The 23,809-nt window shown below is 46.1% G+C and overlaps 10 non-coding genes and 1 pseudogene across 10 annotated transcripts; all 11 read left to right on the top strand.

The window, feature by feature from the left end:
* The first annotated feature begins 895 nt into the window (after positions 1 to 895).
* Positions 896 to 1,086, top strand: LOC130315226 (U2 spliceosomal RNA). Its single transcript, XR_008862795.1, has one exon. It is a non-coding gene; the product is annotated as a U2 spliceosomal RNA (small nuclear RNA).
* Positions 1,087 to 3,185: 2,099 nt separating this feature from the next.
* LOC130315214 (U2 spliceosomal RNA) lies at positions 3,186 to 3,376 on the top strand. The gene has a single exon (XR_008862787.1). It is a non-coding gene; the product is annotated as a U2 spliceosomal RNA (small nuclear RNA).
* Positions 3,377 to 5,465: 2,089 nt separating this feature from the next.
* Positions 5,466 to 5,656, top strand: LOC130315202 (U2 spliceosomal RNA). Its single transcript, XR_008862776.1, has one exon. It is a non-coding gene; the product is annotated as a U2 spliceosomal RNA (small nuclear RNA).
* Positions 5,657 to 7,728: 2,072 nt separating this feature from the next.
* LOC130315189 (U2 spliceosomal RNA) lies at positions 7,729 to 7,919 on the top strand. The gene has a single exon (XR_008862764.1). It is a non-coding gene; the product is annotated as a U2 spliceosomal RNA (small nuclear RNA).
* A 2,081-nt stretch (positions 7,920 to 10,000) lies between these two features.
* LOC130315177 (U2 spliceosomal RNA) lies at positions 10,001 to 10,191 on the top strand. The gene has a single exon (XR_008862753.1). It is a non-coding gene; the product is annotated as a U2 spliceosomal RNA (small nuclear RNA).
* A 2,087-nt stretch (positions 10,192 to 12,278) lies between these two features.
* On the top strand, positions 12,279 to 12,469 carry LOC130315265 (U2 spliceosomal RNA). Its single transcript, XR_008862820.1, has one exon. It is a non-coding gene; the product is annotated as a U2 spliceosomal RNA (small nuclear RNA).
* Positions 12,470 to 14,561: 2,092 nt separating this feature from the next.
* LOC130315165 (U2 spliceosomal RNA) lies at positions 14,562 to 14,752 on the top strand. Its single transcript, XR_008862742.1, has one exon. It is a non-coding gene; the product is annotated as a U2 spliceosomal RNA (small nuclear RNA).
* A 2,094-nt stretch (positions 14,753 to 16,846) lies between these two features.
* Positions 16,847 to 17,037, top strand: LOC130315152 (U2 spliceosomal RNA). Its single transcript, XR_008862731.1, has one exon. It is a non-coding gene; the product is annotated as a U2 spliceosomal RNA (small nuclear RNA).
* Positions 17,038 to 19,128: 2,091 nt separating this feature from the next.
* LOC130315253 (U2 spliceosomal RNA) lies at positions 19,129 to 19,319 on the top strand. The gene has a single exon (XR_008862809.1). It is a non-coding gene; the product is annotated as a U2 spliceosomal RNA (small nuclear RNA).
* A 2,090-nt stretch (positions 19,320 to 21,409) lies between these two features.
* LOC130315140 (U2 spliceosomal RNA) lies at positions 21,410 to 21,600 on the top strand. The gene has a single exon (XR_008862720.1). It is a non-coding gene; the product is annotated as a U2 spliceosomal RNA (small nuclear RNA).
* Positions 21,601 to 23,696: 2,096 nt separating this feature from the next.
* On the top strand, positions 23,697 to 23,809 carry LOC130315217 (U2 spliceosomal RNA; annotated as a pseudogene; the record flags this gene model as incomplete).

The raw sequence follows: 23,809 nt of genomic DNA, 5'->3' as shown, positions 1-23,809 counted from the left end.
TATATATATATATATATATATATATACGCGCACACACACACATATATATAAACGTATTCTCCGTTGAGATATTGCAGTGCTGTGTCCAGGCCCAGGAGCCTTAGCACTGTGCTGTGATGTCACTCAATACCACTGACATCACTAGGTGTAAACAACATCTCTCCTTTGCTGTGTATGTGACTATGGAGCTGTTTGGTGATGTCGTCTATTATGGCCTTCATAGAAGCAACAGGAGATTGTTGCATCCATCTAGAACCCTCAGAACTACAGTGCTATGATGTCACTCACTTCCACAGGCCTTGCAGAGTGTAAACAACAACAACCCAGCTTTGTTGTGTATGTAACCATAGGGATTTGTGATGTCACCTAGAACCTTCACAGCAGCGACAGCTTTATGAGGAGCATCAGCACTGCTCTGCCTGAGCAGAACCATCACCGCCATAGGTTGTCAAATAACCCGGGTTTAACCCACACAGGTAAGTCCAATGGGGTGCAGGCATGTCCTCTATGCTTACAGCTTCCCGTGGGTGTTGGTTTGATACCGTTTGGGGACAGCCAAGGAGGCATCTGCAGGCAACAAAGGTAGGTGTGTGCTTGTGTGTGTGTTTCCTATGCAGATCCTAAGCCCAGTGTCACATGCAAGTAGGAGGAGTAAGAAGGGTTCCTGGCAAATCCGGGTTATGGATTGCATTTAAAAAGGCCCCGTGGGAGTGCAATGGGCCCCTGTCTTGCTGCTTAGCAATAATGGTATGGGTTTAGGTTCTGCTGTGTGTACTGGTGGTTGACTGCCCCCCAGCCCAGAGTGTGCATGGAAAATTGTCTGGCAGCCTCCCTGACAGCAAGCAGTGATAGTGCCCATGAAGGGCACCTTGTTGGGCCCGCCCCTTTCACGGTTATCGCTTCTCGGCCTTTTGGCTAAGATCAAGTGTAGTATCTGTTCTTATCAGTTTAATATCTGATACGTCCCCTATCTGGGGACCATATATTAAATGGATTTTTGAGAACGGGGGCCGATTTCGAAGCTTGCTTCCGTCGCCCTATGCATTGACCCGATATGGCAGTATCTTCGGGTACAGTGCACCACCCCCTTACAGGGTTAAAAAGAAAGATTCCTACTTTCATTGCTACCTGCTTGCTGGCTAGCCAGCTAGCCAGCCCTGTGGGCCTTGCTGCTGCTGCAGCCAAAAAACAAAAGGTGGTGCTGCTGCTGCTTCTGCTGCTTCTGCTTCTGCTTGTGTCTGGCCGCTGTTGGAGCGTCCAGGCACAGGACTTCTGCTGCTGCTGACTAAATGGCCTCCTTAATTGGATCATTTGAGTAGCCAGCACACCTGTGCAGGTAGGGCATGACATGATAGGCAGCTGCCTTGATAGCGGGTGGGTGCTGAATGTTCCTAATTGACAAAATAAGATTAATGCTTATGAAGAAATATAAAATCTCATCCCTTCCCCAATATCGCGCCACACCCCTACCCCTTAATTCCCTGGTTGAACTTGATGGACATATGTCTTTTTTCGACCGTACTAACTATGTAACTATGTAACATAACATGGGGGGGGGGGGGGGGGTCTCCTGGCTGTTCACACAGGTGTGTCATTGCTGTACATTGACCATGCATTGCTTCTGTGGTATTGCAAAGGCAAAGACAAATGCTTCCAGCCATCCATTGCACTAATGGATTGGTCATCAGCTGGCTGTCTATGTCCCGCATCAATATAGACCAAAGTACAGAGGGTTAGGCTATGCTATTGTGCACCTACCTGATGCATCAGAAGGTGCGAGGCCCTTGCTAAATTCTGTGCACAGACTTTGAGATCTATACTTTAGACTGTATCTAAACCTGCTCCAACATGGACTGACATTCTGGCCTACTTTCAGCCGATGCGACTTGTCTGTCGCTGAACAGTCGCTTTTTATGTATTCAGCACCTATGTATAATGTTGTAAAAATGCTCTAGAAGCTAAAGTCGCAGAAATGTCACACATATTTGGCCTGCAACTTTCTGTGCGACAAATTCAGACAGGAAAAATCAGTATAAATCCTTAGAAAATTATCCCCCAGTGTCTCCATCTGCTGGCGGTATTGAATAAGCATTGCTGCACTGATGGGGTATGCATTAGACGAAAAAAAAGAAGAAAAAGAAGAATAATACGCCCAGAAAAGAGGCGAAAAGGAGAAAAACGTAAAAAAACGTGAAAAAAAAGTAAGAGGAAGAGAAGGGAAAAAAAGGTGGAAATGGGTTTAAAAGTGATTTCGGCGGAGAATATATATATATATATATATATATATATATATATATATATATATATATATACGCGCACACACACACATATATATAAACGTATTCTCCGTTGAGATATTGCAGCCGCTGCTGTGTCCAGGCCCAGGAGCCTTAGCACTGTGCTGTGATGTCACTCAATACCACTGACATCACTAGGTGTAAACAACATCTCTCCTTTGCTGTGTATGTGACTATGGAGCTGTTTGGTGATGTCGTCTATTATGGCCTTCATAGAAGCAACAGGAGATTGTTGCATCCATCTAGAACCCTCAGAACTACAGTGCTATGATGTCACTCACTTCCACAGGCCTTGCAGAGTGTAAACAACAACAACCCAGCTTTGTTGTGTATGTAACCATAGGGATTTGTGATGTCACCTAGAACCTTCACAGCAGCGACAGCTTTATGAGGAGCATCAGCACTGCTCTGCCTGAGCAGAACCATCACCGCCATAGGTTGTCAAATAACCCGGGTTTAACCCACACAGGTAAGTCCAATGGGGTGCAGGCATGTCCTCTATGCTTACAGCTTCCCGTGGGTGTTGGTTTGATACCGTTTGGGGACAGCCAAGGAGGCATCTGCAGGCAACAAAGGTAGGTGTGTGCTTGTGTGTGTGTTTCCTATGCAGATCCTAAGCCCAGTGTCACATGCAAGTAGGAGGAGTAAGAAGGGTTCCTGGCAAATCCGGGTTATGGATTGCATTTAAAAAGGCCCCGTGGGAGTGCAATGGGCCCCTGTCTTGCTGCTTAGCAATAATGGTATGGGTTTAGGTTCTGCTGTGTGTACTGGTGGTTGACTGCCCCCCAGCCCAGAGTGTGCATGGAAAATTGTCTGGCAGCCTCCCTGACAGCAAGCAGTGATAGTGCCCATGAAGGGCACCTTGTTGGGCCCGCCCCTTTCACGGTTATCGCTTCTCGGCCTTTTGGCTAAGATCAAGTGTAGTATCTGTTCTTATCAGTTTAATATCTGATACGTCCCCTATCTGGGGACCATATATTAAATGGATTTTTGAGAACGGGGGCCGATTTCGAAGCTTGCTTCCGTCGCCCTATGCATTGACCCGATATGGCAGTATCTTCGGGTACAGTGCACCACCCCCTTACAGGGTTAAAAAGAAAGATTCCTACTTTCAATGCTACCTGCTTGCTGGCTAGCCAGCTAGCCAGCCCTGTGGGCCTTGCTGCTGCTGCAGCCAAAAAACAAAAGGTGGTGCTGCTGCTGCTTCTGCTGCTTCTGCTTCTGCTTGTGTCTGGCCGCTGTTGGAGCGTCCAGGCACAGGACTTCTGCTGCTGCTGACTAAATGGCCTCCTTAATTGGATCATTTGAGTAGCCAGCACACCTGTGCAGGTAGGGCATGACATGATAGGCAGCTGCCTTGATAGCGGGTGGGTGCTGAATGTTCCTAATTGACAAAATAAGATTAATGCTTATGAAGAAATATAAAATCTCATCCCTTCCCCAATATTGCGCCACACCCCTACCCCTTAATTCCCTGGTTGAACTTGATGGACATATGTCTTTTTTCGACCGTACTAACTATGTAACTATGTAACATAACATGGGGGGGGGGGGTCTCCTGGCTGTTCACACAGGTGTGTCATTGCTGTACATTGACCATGCATTGCTTCTGTGGTATTGCAAAGGCAAAGACAAATGCTTCCAGCCATCCATTGCACTAATGGATTGGTCATCAGCTGGCTGTCTATGTCCCGCATCAATATAGACCAAAGTACAGAGGGTTAGGCTATGCTATTGTGCACCTACCTGATGCATCAGAAGGTGCGAGGCCCTTGCTAAATTCTGTGCACAGACTTTGAGATCTATACTTTAGACTGTATCTAAACCTGCTCCAACATGGACTGACATTCTGGCCTACTTTCAGCCGATGCGACTTGTCTGTCGCTGAACAGTCGCTTTTTATGTATTCAGCACCTATTTATAATGTTGTAAAAATGCTCTAGAAGCTAAAGTCGCAGAAATGTCACACATATTTGGCCTGCAACTTTCTGTGCGACAAATTCAGACAGGAAAAATCAGTATAAATCCTTAGAAAATTATCCCCCAGTGTCTCCATCTGCTGGCGGTATTGAATAAGCATTGCTGCACTGATGGGGTATGCATTAGACGAAAAAAAAGAAGAAAAAGAAGAATAATACGCCCAGAAAAGAGGCAAAAAGGAGAAAAACGTAAAAAAACGTGAAAAAAAAGTAAGAGGAAGAGAAGGGAAAAAAAGGTGGAAATGGGTTTAAAAGTGATTTCGGCGGAGATATATATATATATATATATATATATATATATATATATATATATATACGCGCACACACACACATATATATAAACGTATTCTCCGTTGAGATATTGCAGCCGCTGCTGTGTCCAGGCCCAGGAGCCTTAGCACTGTGCTGTGATGTCACTCAATACCACTGACATCACTAGGTGTAAACAACATCTCTCCTTTGCTGTGTATGTGACTATGGAGCTGTTTGGTGATGTCGTCTATTATGGCCTTCATAGAAGCAACAGGAGATTGTTGCATCCATCTAGAACCCTCAGAACTACAGTGCTATGATGTCACTCACTTCCACAGGCCTTGCAGAGTGTAAACAACAACAACCCAGCTTTGTTGTGTATGTAACCATAGGGATTTGTGATGTCACCTAGAACCTTCACAGCAGCGACAGCTTTATGAGGAGCATCAGCACTGCTCTGCCTGAGCAGAACCATCACCGCCATAGGTTGTCAAATAACCCGGGTTTAACCCACACAGGTAAGTCCAATGGGGTGCAGGCATGTCCTCTATGCTTACAGCTTCCCGTGGGTGTTGGTTTGATACCGTTTGGGGACAGCCAAGGAGGCATCTGCAGGCAACAAAGGTAGGTGTGTGCTTGTGTGTGTGTTTCCTATGCAGATCCTAAGCCCAGTGTCACATGCAAGTAGGAGGAGTAAGAAGGGTTCCTGGCAAATCCGGGTTATGGATTGCATTTAAAAAGGCCCCGTGGGAGTGCAATGGGCCCCTGTCTTGCTGCTTAGCAATAATGGTATGGGTTTAGGTTCTGCTGTGTGTACTGGTGGTTGACTGCCCCCCAGCCCAGAGTGTGCATGGAAAATTGTCTGGCAGCCTCCCTGACAGCAAGCAGTGATAGTGCCCATGAAGGGCACCTTGTTGGGCCCGCCCCTTTCACGGTTATCGCTTCTCGGCCTTTTGGCTAAGATCAAGTGTAGTATCTGTTCTTATCAGTTTAATATCTGATACGTCCCCTATCTGGGGACCATATATTAAATGGATTTTTGAGAACGGGGGCCGATTTCGAAGCTTGCTTCCGTCGCCCTATGCATTGACCCGATATGGCAGTATCTTCGGGTACAGTGCACCACCCCCTTACAGGGTTAAAAAGAAAGATTCCTACTTTCATTGCTACCTGCTTGCTGGCTAGCCAGCTAGCCAGCCCTGTGGGCCTTGCTGCTGCTGCAGCCAAAAAACAAAAGGTGGTGCTGCTGCTGCTTCTGCTGCTTCTGCTTGTGTCTGGCCGCTGTTGGAGCGTCCAGGCACAGGACTTCTGCTGCTGCTGACTAAATGGCCTCCTTAATTGGATCATTTGAGTAGCCAGCACACCTGTGCAGGTAGGGCATGACATGATAGGCAGCTGCCTTGATAGCGGGTGGGTGCTGAATGTTCCTAATTGACAAAATAAGATTAATGCTTATGAAGAAATATAAAATCTCATCCCTTCCCCAATATCGCGCCACACCCCTACCCCTTAATTCCCTGGTTGAACTTGATGGACATATGTCTTTTTTCGACCGTACTAACTATGTAACTATGTAACATAACATGGGGGGGGGGGGGGGTCTCCTGGCTGTTCACACAGGTGTGTCATTGCTGTACATTGACCATGCATTGCTTCTGTGGTATTGCAAAGGCAAAGACAAATGCTTCCAGCCATCCATTGCACTAATGGATTGGTCATCAGCTGGCTGTCTATGTCCCGCATCAATATAGACCAAAGTACAGAGGGTTAGGCTATGCTATTGTGCACCTACCTGATGCATCAGAAGGTGCGAGGCCCTTGCTAAATTCTGTGCACAGACTTTGAGATCTATACTTTAGACTGTATCTAAACCTGCTCCAACATGGACTGACATTCTGGCCTACTTTCAGCCGATGCGACTTGTCTGTCGCTGAACAGTCGCTTTTTATGTATTCAGCACCTATGTATAATGTTGTAAAAATGCTCTAGAAGCTAAAGTCGCAGAAATGTCACACATATTTGGCCTGCAACTTTCTGTGCGACAAATTCAGACAGGAAAAATCAATATAAATCCTTAGAAAATTATCCCCCAGTGTCTCCATCTGCTGGCGGTATTGAATAAGCATTGCTGCACTGATGGGGTATGCATTAGACGAAAAAAAAGAAGAAAAAGAAGAATAATACGCCCAGAAAAGAGGCAAAAAGGAGAAAAACGTAAAAAAACGTGAAAAAAAAGTAAGAGGAAGAGAAGGGAAAAAAAGGTGGAAATGGGTTTAAAAGTGATTTCGGCGGAGAAATATATATATATTTATATATATATATATATACGCGCACACACACACATATATATAAACGTATTCTCCGTTGAGATATTGCAGCCGCTGCTGTGTCCAGGCCCAGGAGCCTTAGCACTGTGCTGTGATGTCACTCAATACCACTGACATCACTAGGTGTAAACAACATCTCTCCTTTGCTGTGTATGTGACTATGGAGCTGTTTGGTGATGTCGTCTATTATGGCCTTCATAGAAGCAACAGGAGATTGTTGCATCCATCTAGAACCCTCAGAACTACAGTGCTATGATGTCACTCACTTCCACAGGCCTTGCAGAGTGTAAACAACAACAACCCAGCTTTGTTGTGTATGTAACCATAGGGATTTGTGATGTCACCTAGAACCTTCACAGCAGCGACAGCTTTATGAGGAGCATCAGCACTGCTCTGCCTGAGCAGAACCATCACCGCCATAGGTTGTCAAATAACCCGGGTTTAACCCACACAGGTAAGTCCAATGGGGTGCAGGCATGTCCTCTATGCTTACAGCTTCCCGTGGGTGTTGGTTTGATACCGTTTGGGGACAGCCAAGGAGGCATCTGCAGGCAACAAAGGTAGGTGTGTGCTTGTGTGTGTGTTTCCTATGCAGATCCTAAGCCCAGTGTCACATGCAAGTAGGAGGAGTAAGAAGGGTTCCTGGCAAATCCGGGTTATGGATTGCATTTAAAAAGGCCCCGTGGGAGTGCAATGGGCCCCTGTCTTGCTGCTTAGCAATAATGGTATGGGTTTAGGTTCTGCTGTGTGTACTGGTGGTTGACTGCCCCCCAGCCCAGAGTGTGCATGGAAAATTGTCTGGCAGCCTCCCTGACAGCAAGCAGTGATAGTGCCCATGAAGGGCACCTTGTTGGGCCCGCCCCTTTCACGGTTATCGCTTCTCGGCCTTTTGGCTAAGATCAAGTGTAGTATCTGTTCTTATCAGTTTAATATCTGATACGTCCCCTATCTGGGGACCATATATTAAATGGATTTTTGAGAACGGGGGCCGATTTCGAAGCTTGCTTCCGTCGCCCTATGCATTGACCCGATATGGCAGTATCTTCGGGTACAGTGCACCACCCCCTTACAGGGTTAAAAAGAAAGATTCCTACTTTCATTGCTACCTGCTTGCTGGCTAGCCAGCTAGCCAGCCCTGTGGGCCTTGCTGCTGCTGCAGCCAAAAAACAAAAGGTGGTGCTGCTGCTGCTTCTGCTGCTTCTGCTTCTGCTTGTGTCTGGCCGCTGTTGGAGCGTCCAGGCACAGGACTTCTGCTGCTGCTGACTAAATGGCCTCCTTAATTGGATCATTTGAGTAGCCAGCACACCTGTGCAGGTAGGGCATGACATGATAGGCAGCTGCCTTGATAGCGGGTGGGTGCTGAATGTTCCTAATTGACAAAATAAGATTAATGCTTATGAAGAAATATAAAATCTCATCCCTTCCCCAATATCGCGCCACACCCCTACCCCTTAATTCCCTGGTTGAACTTGATGGACATATGTCTTTTTTCGACCGTACTAACTATGTAACTATGTAACATAACATGGGGGGGGGGGTCTCCTGGCTGTTCACACAGGTGTGTCATTGCTGTACATTGACCATGCATTGCTTCTGTGGTATTGCAAAGGCAAAGACAAATGCTTCCAGCCATCCATTGCACTAATGGATTGGTCATCAGCTGGCTGTCTATGTCCCGCATCAATATAGACCAAAGTACAGAGGGTTAGGCTATGCTATTGTGCACCTACCTGATGCATCAGAAGGTGCGAGGCCCTTGCTAAATTCTGTGCACAGACTTTGAGATCTATACTTTAGACTGTATCTAAACCTGCTCCAACATGGACTGACATTCTGGCCTACTTTCAGCCGATGCGACTTGTCTGTCGCTGAACAGTCGCTTTTTATGTATTCAGCACCTATGTATAATGTTGTAAAAATGCTCTAGAAGCTAAAGTCGCAGAAATGTCACACATATTTGGCCTGCAACTTTCTGTGCGACAAATTCAGACAGGAAAAATCAGTATAAATCCTTAGAAAATTATCCCCCAGTGTCTCCATCTGCTGGCGGTATTGAATAAGCATTGCTGCACTGATGGGGTATGCATTAGACGAAAAAAAAAGAAGAAAAAGAAGAATAATACGCCCAGAAAAGAGGCGAAAAGGAGAAAAACGTAAAAAAACGTGAAAAAAAAGTAAGAGGAAGAGAAGGGAAAAAAAGGTGGAAATGGGTTTAAAAGTGATTTCGGCGGAGAAATATATATATATATATATATATATATATATATATATATGCGCACACACACACATATATATAAACGTATTCTCCGTTGAGATATTGCAGCCGCTGCTGTGTCCAGGCCCAGGAGCCTTAGCACTGTGCTGTGATGTCACTCAATACCACTGACATCACTAGGTGTAAACAACATCTCTCCTTTGCTGTGTATGTGACTATGGAGCTGTTTGGTGATGTCGTCTATTATGGCCTTCATAGAAGCAACAGGAGATTGTTGCATCCATCTAGAACCCTCAGAACTACAGTGCTATGATGTTACTCACTTCCACAGGCCTTGCAGAGTGTAAACAACAACAACCCAGCTTTGTTGTGTATGTAACCATAGGGATTTGTGATGTCACCTAGAACCTTCACAGCAGCGACAGCTTTATGAGGAGCATCAGCACTGCTCTGCCTGAGCAGAACCATCACCGCCATAGGTTGTCAAATAACCCGGGTTTAACCCACACAGGTAAGTCCAATGGGGTGCAGGCATGTCCTCTATGCTTACAGCTTCCCGTGGGTGTTGGTTTGATACCGTTTGGGGACAGCCAAGGAGGCATCTGCAGGCAACAAAGGTAGGTGTGTGCTTGTGTGTGTGTTTCCTATGCAGATCCTAAGCCCAGTGTCACATGCAAGTAGGAGGAGTAAGAAGGGTTCCTGGCAAATCCGGGTTATGGATTGCATTTAAAAAGGCCCCGTGGGAGTGCAATGGGCCCCTGTCTTGCTGCTTAGCAATAATGGTATGGGTTTAGGTTCTGCTGTGTGTACTGGTGGTTGACTGCCCCCCAGCCCAGAGTGTGCATGGAAAATTGTCTGGCAGCCTCCCTGACAGCAAGCAGTGATAGTGCCCATGAAGGGCACCTTGTTGGGCCCGCCCCTTTCACGGTTATCGCTTCTCGGCCTTTTGGCTAAGATCAAGTGTAGTATCTGTTCTTATCAGTTTAATATCTGATACGTCCCCTATCTGGGGACCATATATTAAATGGATTTTTGAGAACGGGGGCCGATTTCGAAGCTTGCTTCCGTCGCCCTATGCATTGACCCGATATGGCAGTATCTTCGGGTACAGTGCACCACCCCCTTACAGGGTTAAAAAGAAAGATTCCTACTTTCATTGCTACCTGCTTGCTGGCTAGCCAGCTAGCCAGCCCTGTGGGCCTTGCTGCTGCTGCAGCCAAAAAACAAAAGGTGGTGCTGCTGCTGCTTCTGCTGCTTCTGCTTCTGCTTGTGTCTGGCCGCTGTTGGAGCGTCCAGGCACAGGACTTCTGCTGCTGCTGACTAAATGGCCTCCTTAATTGGATCATTTGAGTAGCCAGCACACCTGTGCAGGTAGGGCATGACATGATAGGCAGCTGCCTTGATAGCGGGTGGGTGCTGAATGTTCCTAATTGACAAAATAAGATTAATGCTTATGAAGAAATATAAAATCTCATCCCTTCCCCAATATCGCGCCACACCCCTACCCCTTAATTCCCTGGTTGAACTTGATGGACATATGTCTTTTTTCGACCGTACTAACTATGTAACTATGTAACATAACATGGGGGGGGGGGGTCTCCTGGCTGTTCACACAGGTGTGTCATTGCTGTACATTGACCATGCATTGCTTCTGTGGTATTGCAAAGGCAAAGACAAATGCTTCCAGCCATCCATTGCACTAATGGATTGGTCATCAGCTGGCTGTCTATGTCCCGCATCAATATAGACCAAAGTACAGAGGGTTAGGCTATGCTATTGTGCACCTACCTGATGCATCAGAAGGTGCGAGGCCCTTGCTAAATTCTGTGCACAGACTTTGAGATCTATACTTTAGACTGTATCTAAACCTGCTCCAACATGGACTGACATTCTGGCCTACTTTCAGCCGATGCGACTTGTCTGTCGCTGAACAGTCGCTTTTTATGTATTCAGCACCTATGTATAATGTTGTAAAAATGCTCTAGAAGCTAAAGTCGCAGAAATGTCACACATATTTGGCCTGCAACTTTCTGTGCGACAAATTCAGACAGGAAAAATCAGTATAAATCCTTAGAAAATTATCCCCCAGTGTCTCCATCTGCTGGCGGTATTGAATAAGCATTGCTGCACTGATGGGGTATGCATTAGACGAAAAAAAAGAAGAAAAAGAAGAATAATACGCCCAGAAAAGAGGCGAAAAGGAGAAAAACGTAAAAAAACGTGAAAAAAAAGTAAGAGGAAGAGAAGGGAAAAAAAGGTGGAAATGGGTTTAAAAGTGATTTCGGCGGAGAAATATATATATATATATATATATATATATATATATATATATATACGCGCACACACACACATATATATAAACGTATTCTCCGTTGAGATATTGCAGCCGCTGCTGTGTCCAGGCCCAGGAGCCTTAGCACTGTGCTGTGATGTCACTCAATACCACTGACATCACTAGGTGTAAACAACATCTCTCCTTTGCTGTGTATGTGACTATGGAGCTGTTTGGTGATGTCGTCTATTATGGCCTTCATAGAAGCAACAGGAGATTGTTGCATCCATCTAGAACCCTCAGAACTACAGTGCTATGATGTCACTCACTTCCACAGGCCTTGCAGAGTGTAAACAACAACAACCCAGCTTTGTTGTGTATGTAACCATAGGGATTTGTGATGTCACCTAGAACCTTCACAGCAGCGACAGCTTTATGAGGAGCATCAGCACTGCTCTGCCTGAGCAGAACCATCACCGCCATAGGTTGTCAAATAACCCGGGTTTAACCCACACAGGTAAGTCCAATGGGGTGCAGGCATGTCCTCTATGCTTACAGCTTCCCGTGGGTGTTGGTTTGATACCGTTTGGGGACAGCCAAGGAGGCATCTGCAGGCAACAAAGGTAGGTGTGTGCTTGTGTGTGTGTTTCCTATGCAGATCCTAAGCCCAGTGTCACATGCAAGTAGGAGGAGTAAGAAGGGTTCCTGGCAAATCCGGGTTATGGATTGCATTTAAAAAGGCCCCGTGGGAGTGCAATGGGCCCCTGTCTTGCTGCTTAGCAATAATGGTATGGGTTTAGGTTCTGCTGTGTGTACTGGTGGTTGACTGCCCCCCAGCCCAGAGTGTGCATGGAAAATTGTCTGGCAGCCTCCCTGACAGCAAGCAGTGATAGTGCCCATGAAGGGCACCTTGTTGGGCCCGCCCCTTTCACGGTTATCGCTTCTCGGCCTTTTGGCTAAGATCAAGTGTAGTATCTGTTCTTATCAGTTTAATATCTGATACGTCCCCTATCTGGGGACCATATATTAAATGGATTTTTGAGAACGGGGGCCGATTTTGAAGCTTGCTTCCGTCGCCCTATGCATTGACCCGATATGGCAGTATCTTCGGGTACAGTGCACCACCCCCTTACAGGGTTAAAAAGAAAGATTCCTACTTTCATTGCTACCTGCTTGCTGGCTAGCCAGCTAGCCAGCCCTGTGGGCCTTGCTGCTGCTGCAGCCAAAAAACAAAAGGTGGTGCTGCTGCTGCTTCTGCTGCTTCTGCTGCTTCTGCTTCTGCTTGTGTCTGGCCGCTGTTGGAGCGTCCAGGCACAGGACTTCTGCTGCTGCTGACTAAATGGCCTCCTTAATTGGATCATTTGAGTAGCCAGCACACCTGTGCAGGTAGGGCATGACATGATAGGCAGCTGCCTTGATAGCGGGTGGGTGCTGAATGTTCCTAATTGACAAAATAAGATTAATGCTTATGAAGAAATATAAAATCTCATCCCTTCCCCAATATCGCGCCACACCCCTACCCCTTAATTCCCTGGTTGAACTTGATGGACATATGTCTTTTTTCGACCGTACTAACTATGTAACTATGTAACATAACATGGGGGGGGGGGGTCTCCTGGCTGTTCACACAGGTGTGTCATTGCTGTACATTGACCATGCATTGCTTCTGTGGTATTGCAAAGGCAAAGACAAATGCTTCCAGCCATCCATTGCACTAATGGATTGGTCATCAGCTGGCTGTCTATGTCCCGCATCAATATAGACCAAAGTACAGAGGGTTAGGCTATGCTATTGTGCACCTACCTGATGCATCAGAAGGTGCGAGGCCCTTGCTAAATTCTGTGCACAGACTTTGAGATCTATACTTTAGACTGTATCTAAACCTGCTCCAACATGGACTGACATTCTGGCCTACTTTCAGCCGATGCGACTTGTCTGTCGCTGAACAGTCGCTTTTTATGTATTCAGCACCTATGTATAATGTTGTAAAAATGCTCTAGAAGCTAAAGTCGCAGAAATGTCACACATATTTGGCCTGCAACTTTCTGTGCCACAAATTCAGACAGGAAAAATCAGTATAAATCCTTAGAAAATTATCCCCCAGTGTCTCCATCTGCTGGCGGTATTGAATAAGCATTACTGCACTGATGGGGTATGCATTAGACGAAAAAAAGAAGAAAAAGAAGAATAATACGCCCAGAAAAGAGGCGAAAAGGAGAAAAACGTAAAAAAACGTGAAAAAAAGTAAGAGGAAGAGAAGGGAAAAAAAGGTGGAAATGGGTTTAAAAGTGATTTCGGCGGAGAAATATATATATATATATATATATATATATATATATATATATACGCGCACACACACACATATATATAAACGTATTCTCCGTTGAGATATTGCAGCCGCTGCTGTGTCCAGGCCCAGGAGCCTTAGCACTGTGCTGTGATGTCACTCAATACCACTGACATCACTAGGTGTAAACAACATCTCTCCTTTGCTGTGTATGTGACTATGGAGCTGTTTGGTGATGTCGTCTATTATGGCCTTCATAGAAGCAACAGGAGATTGTTGCATCCATCTAGAACCCTCAGAACTACAGTGCTATGATGTCACTCACTTCCACAGGCCTTGCAGAGTGTAAACAACAACAACCCAGCTTTGTTGTGTATGTAACCATAGGGATTTGTGATGTCACCTAGAACCTTCACAGCAGCGACAGCTTTATGAGGAGCATCAGCACTGCTCTGCCTGAGCAGAACCATCACCGCCATAGGTTGTCAAATAACCCGGGTTTAACCCACACAGGTAAGTCCAATGGGGTGCAGGCATGTCCTCTATGCTTACAGCTTCCCGTGGGTGTTGGTTTGATACCGTTTGGGGACAGCCAAGGAGGCATCTGCAGGCAACAAAGGTAGGTGTGTGCTTGTGTGTGTGTTTCCTATGCAGATCCTAAGCCCAGTGTCACATGCAAGTAGGAGGAGTAAGAAGGGTTCCTGGCAAATCCGGGTTATGGATTGCATTTAAAAAGGCCCCGTGGGAGTGCAATGGGCCCCTGTCTTGCTGCTTAGCAATAATGGTATGGGTTTAGGTTCTGCTGTGTGTACTGGTGGTTGACTGCCCCCCAGCCCAGAGTGTGCATGGAAAATTGTCTGGCAGCCTCCCTGACAGCAAGCAGTGATAGTGCCCATGAAGGGCACCTTGTTGGGCCCGCCCCTTTCACGGTTATCGCTTCTCGGCCTTTTGGCTAAGATCAAGTGTAGTATCTGTTCTTATCAGTTTAATATCTGATACGTCCCCTATCTGGGGACCATATATTAAATGGATTTTTGAGAACGGGGGCCGATTTCGAAGCTTGCTTCCGTCGCCCTATGCATTGACCCGATATGGCAGTATCTTCGGGTACAGTGCACCACCCCCTTACAGGGTTAAAAAGAAAGATTCCTACTTTCATTGCTACCTGCTTGCTGGCTAGCCAGCTAGCCAGCCCTGTGGGCCTTGCTGCTGCTGCAGCCAAAAAACAAAAGGTGGTGCTGCTGCTGCTTCTGCTGCTTCTGCTTCTGCTTGTGTCTGGCCGCTGTTGGAGCGTCCAGGCACAGGACTTCTGCTGCTGCTGACTAAATGGCCTCCTTAATTGGATCATTTGAGTAGCCAGCACACCTGTGCAGGTAGGGCATGACATGATAGGCAGCTGCCTTGATAGCGGGTGGGTGCTGAATGTTCCTAATTGACAAAATAAGATTAATGCTTATGAAGAAATATAAAATCTCATCCCTTCCCCAATATCGCGCCACACCCCTACCCCTTAATTCCCTGGTTGAACTTGATGGACATATGTCTTTTTTCGACCGTACTAACTATGTAACTATGTAACATAACATGGGGGGGGGGGGGGGGTCTCCTGGCTGTTCACACAGGTGTGTCATTGCTGTACATTGACCATGCATTGCTTCTGTGGTATTGCAAAGGCAAAGACAAATGCTTCCAGCCATCCATTGCACTAATGGATTGGTCATCAGCTGGCTGTCTATGTCCCGCATCAATATAGACCAAAGTACAGAGGGTTAGGCTATGCTATTGTGCACCTACCTGATGCATCAGAAGGTGCGAGGCCCTTGCTAAATTCTGTGCACAGACTTTGAGATCTATACTTTAGACTGTATCTAAACCTGCTCCAACATGGACTGACATTCTGGCCTACTTTCAGCCGATGCGACTTGTCTGTCGCTGAACAGTCGCTTTTTATGTATTCAGCACCTATGTATAATGTTGTAAAAATGCTCTAGAAGCTAAAGTCGCAGAAATGTCACACATATTTGGCCTGCAACTTTCTGTGCGACAAATTCAGACAGGAAAAATCAGTATAAATCCTTAGAAAATTATCCCCCAGTGTCTCCATCTGCTGGCGGTATTGAATAAGCATTGCTGCACTGATGGGGTATGCATTAGACGAAAAAAAAGAAGAAAAAGAAGAATAATACGCCCAGAAAAGAGGCGAAAAGGAGAAAAACGTAAAAAAACGTGAAAAAAAAGTAAGAGGAAGAGAAGGGAAAAAAAGGTGGAAATGGGTTTAAAAGTGATTTCGGCGGAGTATATATATATATATATATATATATATATATATATATATATATATATACGCGCACACACACACATATATATAAACGTATTCTCCGTTGAGATATTGCAGCCGCTGCTGTGTCCAGGCCCAGGAGCCTTAGCACTGTGCTGTGATGTCACTCAATACCACTGACATCACTAGGTGTAAACAACATCTCTCCTTTGCTGTGTATGTGACTATGGAGCTGTTTGGTGATGTCGTCTATTATGGCCTTCATAGAAGCAACAGGAGATTGTTGCATCCATCTAGAACCCTCAGAACTACAGTGCTATGATGTCACTCACTTCCACAGGCCTTGCAGAGTGTAAACAACAACAACCCAGCTTTGTTGTGTATGTAACCATAGGGATTTGTGATGTCACCTAGAACCTTCACAGCAGCGACAGCTTTATGAGGAGCATCAGCACTGCTCTGCCTGAGCAGAACCATCACCGCCATAGGTTGTCAAATAACCCGGGTTTAACCCACACAGGTAAGTCCAATGGGGTGCAGGCATGTCCTCTATGCTTACAGCTTCCCGTGGGTGTTGGTTTGATACCGTTTGGGGACAGCCAAGGAGGCATCTGCAGGCAACAAAGGTAGGTGTGTGCTTGTGTGTGTGTTTCCTATGCAGATCCTAAGCCCAGTGTCACATGCAAGTAGGAGGAGTAAGAAGGGTTCCTGGCAAATCCGGGTTATGGATTGCATTTAAAAAGGCCCCGTGGGAGTGCAATGGGCCCCTGTCTTGCTGCTTAGCAATAATGGTATGGGTTTAGGTTCTGCTGTGTGTACTGGTGGTTGACTGCCCCCCAGCCCAGAGTGTGCATGGAAAATTGTCTGGCAGCCTCCCTGACAGCAAGCAGTGATAGTGCCCATGAAGGGCACCTTGTTGGGCCCGCCCCTTTCACGGTTATCGCTTCTCGGCCTTTTGGCTAAGATCAAGTGTAGTATCTGTTCTTATCAGTTTAATATCTGATACGTCCCCTATCTGGGGACCATATATTAAATGGATTTTTGAGAACGGGGGCCGATTTCGAAGCTTGCTTCCGTCGCCCTATGCATTGACCCGATATGGCAGTATCTTCGGGTACAGTGCACCACCCCCTTACAGGGTTAAAAAGAAAGATTCCTACTTTCATTGCTACCTGCTTGCTGGCTAGCCAGCTAGCCAGCCCTGTGGGCCTTGCTGCTGCTGCAGCCAAAAAACAAAAGGTGGTGCTGCTGCTGCTTCTGCTGCTTCTGCTTCTGCTTGTGTCTGGCCGCTGTTGGAGCGTCCAGGCACAGGACTTCTGCTGCTGCTGACTAAATGGCCTCCTTAATTGGATCATTTGAGTAGCCAGCACACCTGTGCAGGTAGGGCATGACATGATAGGCAGCTGCCTTGATAGCGGGTGGGTGCTGAATGTTCCTAATTGACAAAATAAGATTAATGCTTATGAAGAAATATAAAATCTCATCCCTTCCCCAATATCGCGCCACACCCCTACCCCTTAATTCCCTGGTTGAACTTGATGGACATATGTCTTTTTTCGACCGTACTAACTATGTAACTATGTAACATAACATGGGGGGGGGGGGTCTCCTGGCTGTTCACACAGGTGTGTCATTGCTGTACATTGACCATGCATTGCTTCTGTGGTATTGCAAAGGCAAAGACAAATGCTTCCAGCCATCCATTGCACTAATGGATTGGTCATCAGCTGGCTGTCTATGTCCCGCATCAATATAGACCAAAGTACAGAGGGTTAGGCTATGCTATTGTGCACCTACCTGATGCATCAGAAGGTGCGAGGCCCTTGCTAAATTCTGTGCACAGACTTTGAGATCTATACTTTAGACTGTATCTAAACCTGCTCCAACATGGACTGACATTCTGGCCTACTTTCAGCCGATGCGACTTGTCTGTCGCTGAACAGTCGCTTTTTATGTATTCAGCACCTATGTATAATGTTGTAAAAATGCTCTAGAAGCTAAAGTCGCAGAAATGTCACACATATTTGGCCTGCAACTTTCTGTGCGACAAATTCAGACAGGAAAAATCAGTATAAATCCTTAGAAAATTATCCCCCAGTGTCTCCATCTGCTGGCGGTATTGAATAAGCATTGCTGCACTGATGGGGTATGCATTAGACGAAAAAAAAGAAGAAAAAGAAGAATAATACGCCCAGAAAAGAGGCGAAAAGGAGAAAAACGTAAAAAAACGTGAAAAAAAAGTAAGAGGAAGAGAAGGGAAAAAAAGGTGGAAATGGGTTTAAAAGTGATTTCGGCGGAGAAATATATATATATATATATATATATATATATATATATATATATATATACGCGCACACACACACATATATATAAACGTATTCTCCGTTGAGATATTGCAGCCGCTGCTGTGTCCAGGCCCAGGAGCCTTAGCACTGTGCTGTGATGTCACTCAATACCACTGACATCACTAGGTGTAAACAACATCTCTCCTTTGCTGTGTATGTGACTATGGAGCTGTTTGGTGATGTCGTCTATTATGGCCTTCATAGAAGCAACAGGAGATTGTTGCATCCATCTAGAACCCTCAGAACTACAGTGCTATGATGTCACTCACTTCCACAGGCCTTGCAGAGTGTAAACAACAACAACCCAGCTTTGTTGTGTATGTAACCATAGGGATTTGTGATGTCACCTAGAACCTTCACAGCAGCGACAGCTTTATGAGGAGCATCAGCACTGCTCTGCCTGAGCAGAACCATCACCGCCATAGGTTGTCAAATAACCCGGGTTTAACCCACACAGGTAAGTCCAATGGGGTGCAGGCATGTCCTCTATGCTTACAGCTTCCCGTGGGTGTTGGTTTGATACCGTTTGGGGACAGCCAAGGAGGCATCTGCAGGCAACAAAGGTAGGTGTGTGCTTGTGTGTGTGTTTCCTATGCAGATCCTAAGCCCAGTGTCACATGCAAGTAGGAGGAGTAAGAAGGGTTCCTGGCAAATCCGGGTTATGGATTGCATTTAAAAAGGCCCCGTGGGAGTGCAATGGGCCCCTGTCTTGCTGCTTAGCAATAATGGTATGGGTTTAGGTTCTGCTGTGTGTACTGGTGGTTGACTGCCCCCCAGCCCAGAGTGTGCATGGAAAATTGTCTGGCAGCCTCCCTGACAGCAAGCAGTGATAGTGCCCATGAAGGGCACCTTGTTGGGCCCGCCCCTTTCACGGTTATCGCTTCTCGGCCTTTTGGCTAAGATCAAGTGTAGTATCTGTTCTTATCAGTTTAATATCTGATACGTCCCCTATCTGGGGACCATATATTAAATGGATTTTTGAGAACGGGGGCCGATTTTGAAGCTTGCTTCCGTCGCCCTATGCATTGACCCGATATGGCAGTATCTTCGGGTACAGTGCACCACCCCCTTACAGGGTTAAAAAGAAAGATTCCTACTTTCATTGCTACCTGCTTGCTGGCTAGCCAGCTAGCCAGCCCTGTGGGCCTTGCTGCTGCTGCAGCCAAAAAACAAAAGGTGGTGCTGCTGCTGCTTCTGCTGCTTCTGCTGCTTCTGCTTCTGCTTGTGTCTGGCCGCTGTTGGAGCGTCCAGGCACAGGACTTCTGCTGCTGCTGACTAAATGGCCTCCTTAATTGGATCATTTGAGTAGCCAGCACACCTGTGCAGGTAGGGCATGACATGATAGGCAGCTGCCTTGATAGCGGGTGGGTGCTGAATGTTCCTAATTGACAAAATAAGATTAATGCTTATGAAGAAATATAAAATCTCATCCCTTCCCCAATATCGCGCCACACCCCTACCCCTTAATTCCCTGGTTGAACTTGATGGACATATGTCTTTTTTCGACCGTACTAACTATGTAACTATGTAACATAACATGGGGGGGGGGGGTCTCCTGGCTGTTCACACAGGTGTGTCATTGCTGTACATTGACCATGCATTGCTTCTGTGGTATTGCAAAGGCAAAGACAAATGCTTCCAGCCATCCATTGCACTAATGGATTGGTCATCAGCTGGCTGTCTATGTCCCGCATCAATATAGACCAAAGTACAGAGGGTTAGGCTATGCTATTGTGCACCTACCTGATGCATCAGAAGGTGCGAGGCCCTTGCTAAATTCTGTGCACAGACTTTGAGATCTATACTTTAGACTGTATCTAAACCTGCTCCAACATGGACTGACATTCTGGCCTACTTTCAGCCGATGCGACTTGTCTGTCGCTGAACAGTCGCTTTTTATGTATTCAGCACCTATGTATAATGTTGTAAAAATGCTCTAGAAGCTAAAGTCGCAGAAATGTCACACATATTTGGCCTGCAACTTTCTGTGCCACAAATTCAGACAGGAAAAATCAGTATAAATCCTTAGAAAATTATCCCCCAGTGTCTCCATCTGCTGGCGGTATTGAATAAGCATTACTGCACTGATGGGGTATGCATTAGACGAAAAAAAGAAGAAAAAGAAGAATAATACGCCCAGAAAAGAGGCGAAAAGGAGAAAAACGTAAAAAAACGTGAAAAAAAGTAAGAGGAAGAGAAGGGAAAAAAAGGTGGAAATGGGTTTAAAAGTGATTTCGGCGGAGAAATATATATATATATATATATATATATATATATATATATACGCGCACACACACACATATATATAAACGTATTCTCCGTTGAGATATTGCAGCCGCTGCTGTGTCCAGGCCCAGGAGCCTTAGCACTGTGCTGTGATGTCACTCAATACCACTGACATCACTAGGTGTAAACAACATCTCTCCTTTGCTGTGTATGTGACTATGGAGCTGTTTGGTGATGTCGTCTATTATGGCCTTCATAGAAGCAACAGGAGATTGTTGCATCCATCTAGAACCCTCAGAACTACAGTGCTATGATGTCACTCACTTCCACAGGCCTTGCAGAGTGTAAACAACAACAACCCAGCTTTGTTGTGTATGTAACCATAGGGATTTGTGATGTCACCTAGAACCTTCACAGCAGCGACAGCTTTATGAGGAGCATCAGCACTGCTCTGCCTGAGCAGAACCATCACCGCCATAGGTTGTCAAATAACCCGGGTTTAACCCACACAGGTAAGTCCAATGGGGTGCAGGCATGTCCTCTATGCTTACAGCTTCCCGTGGGTGTTGGTTTGATACCGTTTGGGGACAGCCAAGGAGGCATCTGCAGGCAACAAAGGTAGGTGTGTGCTTGTGTGTGTGTTTCCTATGCAGATCCTAAGCCCAGTGTCACATGCAAGTAGGAGGAGTAAGAAGGGTTCCTGGCAAATCCGGGTTATGGATTGCATTTAAAAAGGCCCCGTGGGAGTGCAATGGGCCCCTGTCTTGCTGCTTAGCAATAATGGTATGGGTTTAGGTTCTGCTGTGTGTACTGGTGGTTGACTGCCCCCCAGCCCAGAGTGTGCATGGAAAATTGTCTGGCAGCCTCCCTGACAGCAAGCAGTGATAGTGCCCATGAAGGGCACCTTGTTGGGCCCGCCCCTTTCACGGTTATCGCTTCTCGGCCTTTTGGCTAAGATCAAGTGTAGTATCTGTTCTTATCAGTTTAATATCTGATACGTCCCCTATCTGGGGACCATATATTAAATGGATTTTTGAGAACGGGGGCCGATTTCGAAGCTTGCTTCCGTCGCCCTATGCATTGACCCGATATGGCAGTATCTTCGGGTACAGTGCACCACCCCCTTACAGGGTTAAAAAGAAAGATTCCTACTTTCATTGCTACCTGCTTGCTGGCTAGCCAGCTAGCCAGCCCTGTGGGCCTTGCTGCTGCTGCAGCCAAAAAACAAAAGGTGGTGCTGCTGCTGCTTCTGCTGCTTCTGCTTCTGCTTGTGTCTGGCCGCTGTTGGAGCGTCCAGGCACAGGACTTCTGCTGCTGCTGACTAAATGGCCTCCTTAATTGGATCATTTGAGTAGCCAGCACACCTGTGCAGGTAGGGCATGACATGATAGGCAGCTGCCTTGATAGCGGGTGGGTGCTGAATGTTCCTAATTGACAAAATAAGATTAATGCTTATGAAGAAATATAAAATCTCATCCCTTCCCCAATATCGCGCCACACCCCTACCCCTTAATTCCCTGGTTGAACTTGATGGACATATGTCTTTTTTCGACCGTACTAACTATGTAACTCTGTAACATAACATGGGGGGGGGGGGGGGTCTCCTGGCTGTTCACACAGGTGTGTCATTGCTGTACATTGACCATGCATTGCTTCTGTGGTATTGCAAAGGCAAAGACAAATGCTTCCAGCCATCCATTGCACTAATGGATTGGTCATCAGCTGGCTGTCTATGTCCCGCATCAATATAGACCAAAGTACAGAGGGTTAGGCTATGCTATTGTGCACCTACCTGATGCATCAGAAGGTGCGAGGCCCTTGCTAAATTCTGTGCACAGACTTTGAGATCTATACTTTAGACTGTATCTAAACCTGCTCCAACATGGACTGACATTCTGGCCTACTTTCAGCCGATGCGACTTGTCTGTCGCTGAACAGTCGCTTTTTATGTATTCAGCACCTATGTATAATGTTGTAAAAATGCTCTAGAAGCTAAAGTCGCAGAAATGTCACACATATTTGGCCTGCAACCTTCTGTGCGACAAATTCAGACAGGAAAAATCAGTATAAATCCTTAGAAAATTATCCCCCAGTGTCTCCATCTGCTGGCGGTATTGAATAAGCATTGCTGCACTGATGGGGTATGCATTAGACGAAAAAAAAGAAGAAAAAGAAGAATAATACGCCCAGAAAAGAGGCGAAAAGGAGAAAAACGTAAAAAAACGTGAAAAAAAAGTAAGAGGAAGAGAAGGGAAAAAAAGGTGGAAATGGGTTTAAAAGTGATTTCGGCGGAGAAATATATATATATATATATATATATATATATATATATATATATATATATACGCGCACACACACACATATATATAAACGTATTCTCCGTTGAGATATTGCAGCCGCTGCTGTGTCCAGGCCCAGGAGCCTTAGCACTGTGCTGTGATGTCACTCAATACCACTGACATCACTAGGTGTAAACAACATCTCTCCTTTGCTGTGTATGTGACTATGGAGCTGTTTGGTGATGTCGTCTATTATGGCCTTCATAGAAGCAACAGGAGATTGTTGCATCCATCTAGAACCCTCAGAACTACAGTGCTATGATGTCACTCACTTCCACAGGCCTTGCAGAGTGTAAACAACAACAACCCAGCTTTGTTGTGTATGTAACCATAGGGATTTGTGATGTCACCTAGAACCTTCACAGCAGCGACAGCTTTATGAGGAGCATCAGCACTGCTCTGCCTGAGCAGAACCATCACCGCCATAGGTTGTCAAATAACCCGGGTTTAACCCACACAGGTAAGTCCAATGGGGTGCAGGCATGTCCTCTATGCTTACAGCTTCCCGTGGGTGTTGGTTTGATACCGTTTGGGGACAGCCAAGGAGGCATCTGCAGGCAACAAAGGTAGGTGTGTGCTTGTGTGTGTGTTTCCTATGCAGATCCTAAGCCCAGTGTCACATGCAAGTAGGAGGAGTAAGAAGGGTTCCTGGCAAATCCGGGTTATGGATTGCATTTAAAAAGGCCCCGTGGGAGTGCAATGGGCCCCTGTCTTGCTGCTTAGCAATAATGGTATGGGTTTAGGTTCTGCTGTGTGTACTGGTGGTTGACTGCCCCCCAGCCCAGAGTGTGCATGGAAAATTGTCTGGCAGCCTCCCTGACAGCAAGCAGTGATAGTGCCCATGAAGGGCACCTTGTTGGGCCCGCCCCTTTCACGGTTATCGCTTCTCGGCCTTTTGGCTAAGATCAAGTGTAGTATCTGTTCTTATCAGTTTAATATCTGATACGTCCCCTATCTGGGGACCATATATTAAATGGATTTTTGAGAACGGG

The sequence above is a fragment of the Hyla sarda genome, unplaced genomic scaffold, assembly GCF_029499605.1.
Source record: "Hyla sarda isolate aHylSar1 unplaced genomic scaffold, aHylSar1.hap1 scaffold_186, whole genome shotgun sequence".
Classification (NCBI taxonomy): Eukaryota; Metazoa; Chordata; class Amphibia; order Anura; family Hylidae; genus Hyla; species Hyla sarda.
The sequence above is the reverse complement of the archived record's forward strand: the minus strand, read 5'-3'. Positions and strand labels throughout refer to the sequence as shown.